Below are 6,131 nucleotides of genomic sequence, written 5' to 3'. Positions count from 1 at the left end.
GTGGCCACTCCAAGAATCTATCAAATCCCTTTGCAGGAAGTGAGGACACTGAAGGTCTACTGTCTAAACTCAACATTTTTCTATGTCAAATTCTCTCCGCAAATTGCCACATTTTCCCTCTTTATCTCTGTCCTTTTCTCTCATTTTCAGAAAAGGAGTCCTCTTATTCTCCATCAATTTCAGCTTCCATTTCTTCCCTGAAACCTCTCTTCCCAACAGCTTTGCTTCTTCCAACGGTAGAATTTTAGGACAGGAAGGGTGATAAGCAGAAATCTGGCCCAATGATTACAATGGCTTTGTGGACCAAGTTCTCTAACAAAACAAGGAAAGTCTTCTGCTGGGGACTTAAAGAGGGGAGAAGGTTTGGAGCTGCTGTAATGGGTTTGATAGAGGGTAAACAACAAGATGAATTAAACAGATTCTTTTTTATTGTGCTTGGTTCTGTTATGGTCCAGCTGATGAGATTACACAAAACCTTTACTGACCTAACCAGCATATTTTTATTATTTTCTGCAGCAACTTGCAGCAGTCTAAGGATGTGAGGAGAGAAAGACCCCTTGGAAGTCATTCATAAGCAGTCAATGATACAATATAAGAAGAATGGAGGATCTGGATTTGCTAGCAAGCATATCTTTGGAACTGCTGACTGCAAGGTCTATCCCAGAGAGGCAACACGATTCGACAGGCAACCTGGATCCCCCAACCCGGAAAACTTCAAGGAGCCAGAAGGCATTTGACAAGCTGGCTCTGGCGGTGAGAGAATGGAAGAAATGGAAGTGGCGTTTCCAAGGGGAAAGGTCAGAATCAGTTCTCAAATATGTTAATAGTTTTTGCATAACCGTTTGTCGTCTCTGGTATGGGCAGCTGGTATGGTTAAGGGCGAGTGGAAACCAAGTTATTAGCAGAAATGTTAAAGCCTCTAAAAATGGTATGGAAAGAAAGAATGAAACAGGTGCTGAAGTCATTTTTATAGAGTAAATGGAAGTGAATTTGAAAAGAATGACTCAAATTTCCATTAAAATGCCTCTGGGACAAAAGATTACAAGAAGATATGCAACAATTCTCAACTGCCTTCATATTAGTAGAATGCATTTGGGAAACCTAAAATAAGGCTTCATTTACTCACTAAATTCATATTGATATCATTATTATTCAATCGATATTTTGGATACAGTGGGCATAGTATAAACAAGGGGAGTATCAACGGTGTGTCAGACACTATGCTAAGCACTGCTTTCCAGTTGGGAATAAACAGGTACCTGTCTTAAGGTATTTACAGCCCAATGAAGGAGCTTTAACAACATGCAATCTCAGTGGACCATAGTAGGTACTAACGGAAGTGTCTGCTCATAGAAGGATTGCCTAAACCCAGTCAATAGAATCAAGGAAGGCTTCCTAGATGAGGCAACATCTAAGCTGAGACTTGAAAGATAATATGAGTCAAAGAAGAGGCAGATGATACTGATAGATATTCACAAAGGAAACAGCGGGAGTAAAGGCTCAGGAGCAAAAAGGAGGAGGAGCTGAAGGGATGTAGCTGACAGGAAGTTAGGTTGGGAGCAGAACAGTTGTTTAGTCACTAAGTCGTGTCTGACTCTTTTGCAAGCCCCTGGACTGTAGCCTTCCAGGCCCCTCTGTCCATGGGCTTTCCCAAACAAGAATACTGGAGTGGGTTGTCATCTCCAGGGGATCTTGCTGACCCAGAGATCTTCTGCAGGGGCAGGCAGATTCTTGAAGCAGTAGGAGGCGCTAAATGCGCAAGGACCTCTTATCACTGTGTTAGCTAGTTAGAATAGGGAAACAGGGTCTAAGAGGCTGTCAGAGGAAGCTGCTAGGAAAAAAAAAAAAAAAACCTGCAAGAAGGGGAAGTCGTGGACCTAAGTGGGAACCTCTGGCAGGTAAGCAAGCACACCCCCCCTCCCTAATTGGTCTTGGGTGTAATCAATCAAGCATACAATCTCCTATTTGCAGAGGGCATAACCAATCAGGCCCCAGGAGCCTGCTCAAGGGAGGGAATAAGGAATATGAAAAAGGGAAGCCAAAACAGGATAGGGCCACTCCTGCAGGGGGTGACCTGCTCTCATGCCTCGGGAGTGTATTGCTTGCTGCATGCCCAATAAATCTCGCCTGCTTGAGCTATAACTGGTCTTTCATTTCAGTTCTTTGCTACCATGAGACAACAACCAAGGGAGAAGAACCGACCTGACAACTCTAAGGAGTTGTCATTTTATCCTGAGACCTTAGGAAGCATATGAAGAACTTTTTACACAGGAGGATGAATGATCAGATCTGCATTTCAGAAAGCTCCTTCTTGTTGCCATTTGGAGAGTGCATTAGTCTGAGGAGATGGACATGGATATAAGAAGTCCTGTTACACTAAGTCATTATACCAGTGAAGGAAAGGTAAGATGGGAAGATAACACCCAAGACGTTCTGACTTAATGAACGAGAAGGGCAGTGGCCCAAATCTCTCACATTTGAGCAGTCGGTTTAGGTGAAGGGAATAGGAAGATAACAGTCCCATTTTTGGCATTTTGAGTTTGAGATCTGAGTGGAATATGCAAGTGATCCTGGTCAGTTGGCAGTTGCAATATCAGACTCCACGAGACCCGGGCTGCAGATGGAGATGTTGTTCCTTCCTATAACTGAAGTCCCAAGGCAGGGGGAATCCACCAGAGATGATGAGAAGAGGGGGTGGCTGGGAGCTTGAGAAACTCCACATGTCACCATCATTCCTATAATTCAGATACAAGATTATGCTGTCCCAGCAATCTAAAAGATCATAGCCACGGGAGCAAAAGGATATGAGTAGGTTTTTGGAAATGTTATAGAGGTGATTCTAAACTTAACATTTGTGAAGCCCCAGGATGTCTTTCATTGCAGTAAATGCTTGTTTGACCCAAATGCTTTAGAAAGTCATTTTGTTGTGGTTGGCAGGCTACAGTCCATAGTGTCACAAAGAGTCAGACATGACCAAAATGACTTAGCATGCACACACACACAAATCCAGTTCAGGTGCCCCAAAACAGAAGACCCTGCTAGTGACTGGCAGCCTTCCCTGCTGCCACTGCACAAGGGAATTTTCAGCAACGCATAGTCATTTAGGCCCTGAGATTAAATTCTTGAAGTGTAAACTAGTCTTGAAGGTACAAGCTGTAACCAGATGGATAATTTATAGCAAAGACAAGATATTCATTGACACCCCAATATCTCCATCTAATTCAGTAATTGGCTATTCCTACTTGTCCTCTATTTGGGTGAAAATCTGGTTCACTCAGGCTTTTCAACAGCCCTAGAGGAAGGCCTTGGAGAAGGCGATGGCACCCCACTCCAGTACTCTTGCCTGGAAAATCCCATGGATGGAGGAGTCTGGTGGGCTACAGTCCATGGGGTCTCACAGAGTCGGACAAGACTGAAGCGACTTCCCTTTCACTTTTCACTTTCATGCATTGGAGAAGGAAATGGCAACCCACTCCAGTGTTCTTGCCTGGAGAATCCCAGGGACAGGGGAGCCTGGTGGTCTGCCGTCTATAGAGTCGCACAGAGTCGGACACTACTGAAGCGACTTAGCAGCAGCAGAGGAGGGCCTATGCATTTTGGAAAACCAGAAGATATTCTTTCAATGTGGTGATAAAGACACCATAGACATAACTTTCTAAAATCCAGTTTACTGAATCCCTCTTCCCTGGGTTCCACTCAGTACCTCATTAGCAACTCTCCTTTTTCTGAAGTATTTTCTCAGTCTGGAGAAATGGCAGTTTCCCATTCTCAAGTCAGTCCTAAGTGGCGTGACTCTGGTACGTAATGTAACTCTATTATTCCCTGTCCCTACCTGAACTCACTCACTTTCATGTTCTGCCTGCAGGCCCTATACAACTAGCTTTCTTTCTTTCAATATTTACTGAGAAATTATTCCTTAGCAGGTATTGTTATAGGTACCATAAGTATATTAATGAATATCATACTTACAAAAATATTTTGAAATAAATGCTTTTATAACATGCATTTGATAAATTTGGAAACAGATTAGAATGGATAAGTTAAACAAGGTCACACAACCAGAAAGTGGTAACAAATATTCATATATGGCCCTAAAGATCACACTCTTAACTACTACACAAATAGATGTTCCTTTTCTTTTGGGTCTTCTGTTTTTGTTTTTTGACTCTCTGGCCTCTGATGCTCTTTTCTCAAAAATCTACAAACAATAAATGTCTGAGAGGATGTGGAGAAAAGGGAACCCTCTTGCACTGTTGGTGGGAATGTTAATTGATACAACCACTATGGAGAACAGTATAGAGGTTCCTTAAAAAACTAAAAACAGAGCTACCGTATGACCCAGAAATCCCACTATTGGGCATATATCCTGAGAAAGCCATAATTCAAAAAGACACATGTGCCCCAAAGTTCATCACAGTACCATTTACAATAGCCAAAACATGGAAGCAACCTAGATATCCATCAACAGATGAATGGGAAAAGAAGAAATGGTACATATATACAATGGCATATTTATTACTCAGCCATAAAAAGGAACGGAATTGGGTCATTTGTAGTGATAACTAGCTTTCTTTACTCTCCAACCCTGCTTCCACTTTCAACTACTAACTCACTCCAAGCTCCCAAAACATGTATAAATTTTAAGATCAGCGTTTTTAAAGCTTTGCCTCTTCATTTGATAGCAACTTGGGCTAAGAGAGTTCTCAGTTTTCTCATCCATCAAATGGGAATGATATATGGTTACAACAGTACCTGACCCATGATTATGGCTCAGTAAATCTTAACTATCATTCTCACCATGACTGGAGTTGAAGCCCAGCTCCAAAACTCAGTAATAAAAAGAAAGGTACCTTCTCTCTGAGCCTGGGTGTTCTCATTTGAAAAAAATGGAGATTACCATGCCTGCCCATCTCCTAAAGTTAAGAAAATCCAATGGAAGATAGTAAGTAAAATTACCTCGCATGTTACAAGAATCTATGGAAGTATTACCCTTTTTACATTTTCTTTTAAGGTAGTACCTTACTTAGGTGTCATCGCTAGAAAAACAACAATAATTGTGTAGAAGCCTAGCTGAGGCTATAGAAAATGTAAGAAATAGAAAATTTGACTTACAATTTTGTCACATAGCTGCCTTTGATAACATATTTGAAGGAGACTCAAAGATTCTCTAACTTTTATTTGAGGTTAAATTCTTCCCAAAGCTGCATACCTGAACCATGAATACTTAGTTCTCAGTAAAAATATCTTCTCTGAATTATTTATTAATACAAGGCTATTACACTTAAGAATCTAGAAATGGCCGTGTGAAGCAAGTTCTGCCTCATTTATAAAGTTCCCATTGAAAACATTTGTCCATTCTTCTGCTCAGCATTTCTAAGGATCTACACAATAAATACCAGCAAAAACTTAATACGGAGACTCACTTCAGTGCCTTTTTATGTACATTTACAATTCTGCCTATGATACAGTGAGCACAATGCATCCTAGTTCATACCCTGGTTTATTAAGGGGATTGCACATGGCCTGGAACTGGCCAGCTGACAAGGATTTAGGTCAAATGGGGACAAGCTGCTCATTTCCCCCTCTTACAGACTATCTCTTCCTTGACTTGGCACGTCACTCTTGTCCTCCGCTCACTCATGATTTCTGCTTGTGACTAACCTGGCCCAGTACTGCCTCATGATCTCTTTCGGGCCTCACCTCACTAACTGGACAGATTCTTTCTTTGCTGCAGTTCAAATCCCTGAGGGAAGGTATGTGATTGCTTCAGCCGAGCACTGGCACATGTGTTTAGGAAGAGCCTCTCGTGCAGGTCCCGCTCGTCTGCTGGCAAGCTGGAGACGGCCGCCTGGAAGCGGAGGGATCTCTCATCTGCTGGCAAGCTGGAGACGGCCGCCTGGAAGCGGGGGGTCCGTTCTTGGTTCAGCCAGGACAGGATGGGGCTGCTGATCCACAACGTGCTGTCCGGGCAACTGCCCTGACTGAGGTTTGCTCTTTTATCTTGCTTTGTACTTTTGTTTATTTTTTTCTCAGTGCACAGGAAATGTATGGTGTTGACATCTAAGCCTTCTCTGGAATAAGTGGTTTTTTTTTTTTTAAATAAATTGATATAATACATTGTCTTAGAAACC

At 42.2% G+C, this 6,131-nt stretch overlaps 1 long non-coding RNA gene across 2 annotated transcripts; it reads left to right on the top strand.

Annotated features, from left to right (window-relative positions):
* Positions 1-399: 399 nt before the first annotated feature.
* LOC120868036 lies at positions 400-5,857 on the top strand. 2 transcript variants are annotated; one of them, XR_005722132.1, is made up of 3 exons: positions 400-797; positions 2,160-2,403; positions 5,735-5,857. It is a non-coding gene; the product is annotated as an uncharacterized LOC120868036 (long non-coding RNA). The 2 variants fall into 2 exon arrangements; XR_005722140.1 differs by lacking the exon at positions 400-797 and adding an exon at positions 1,846-1,898.
* Positions 5,858-6,131: the final 274 nt, after the last annotated feature.

Source organism: Oryx dammah, unplaced genomic scaffold, assembly GCF_014754425.2.
Source record: "Oryx dammah isolate SB20612 unplaced genomic scaffold, SCBI_Odam_1.1 HiC_scaffold_1, whole genome shotgun sequence".
In the NCBI taxonomy this organism is placed as follows: Eukaryota; Metazoa; Chordata; class Mammalia; order Artiodactyla; family Bovidae; genus Oryx; species Oryx dammah.
This window is presented reverse-complemented; position numbering and strand designations above follow the sequence as displayed.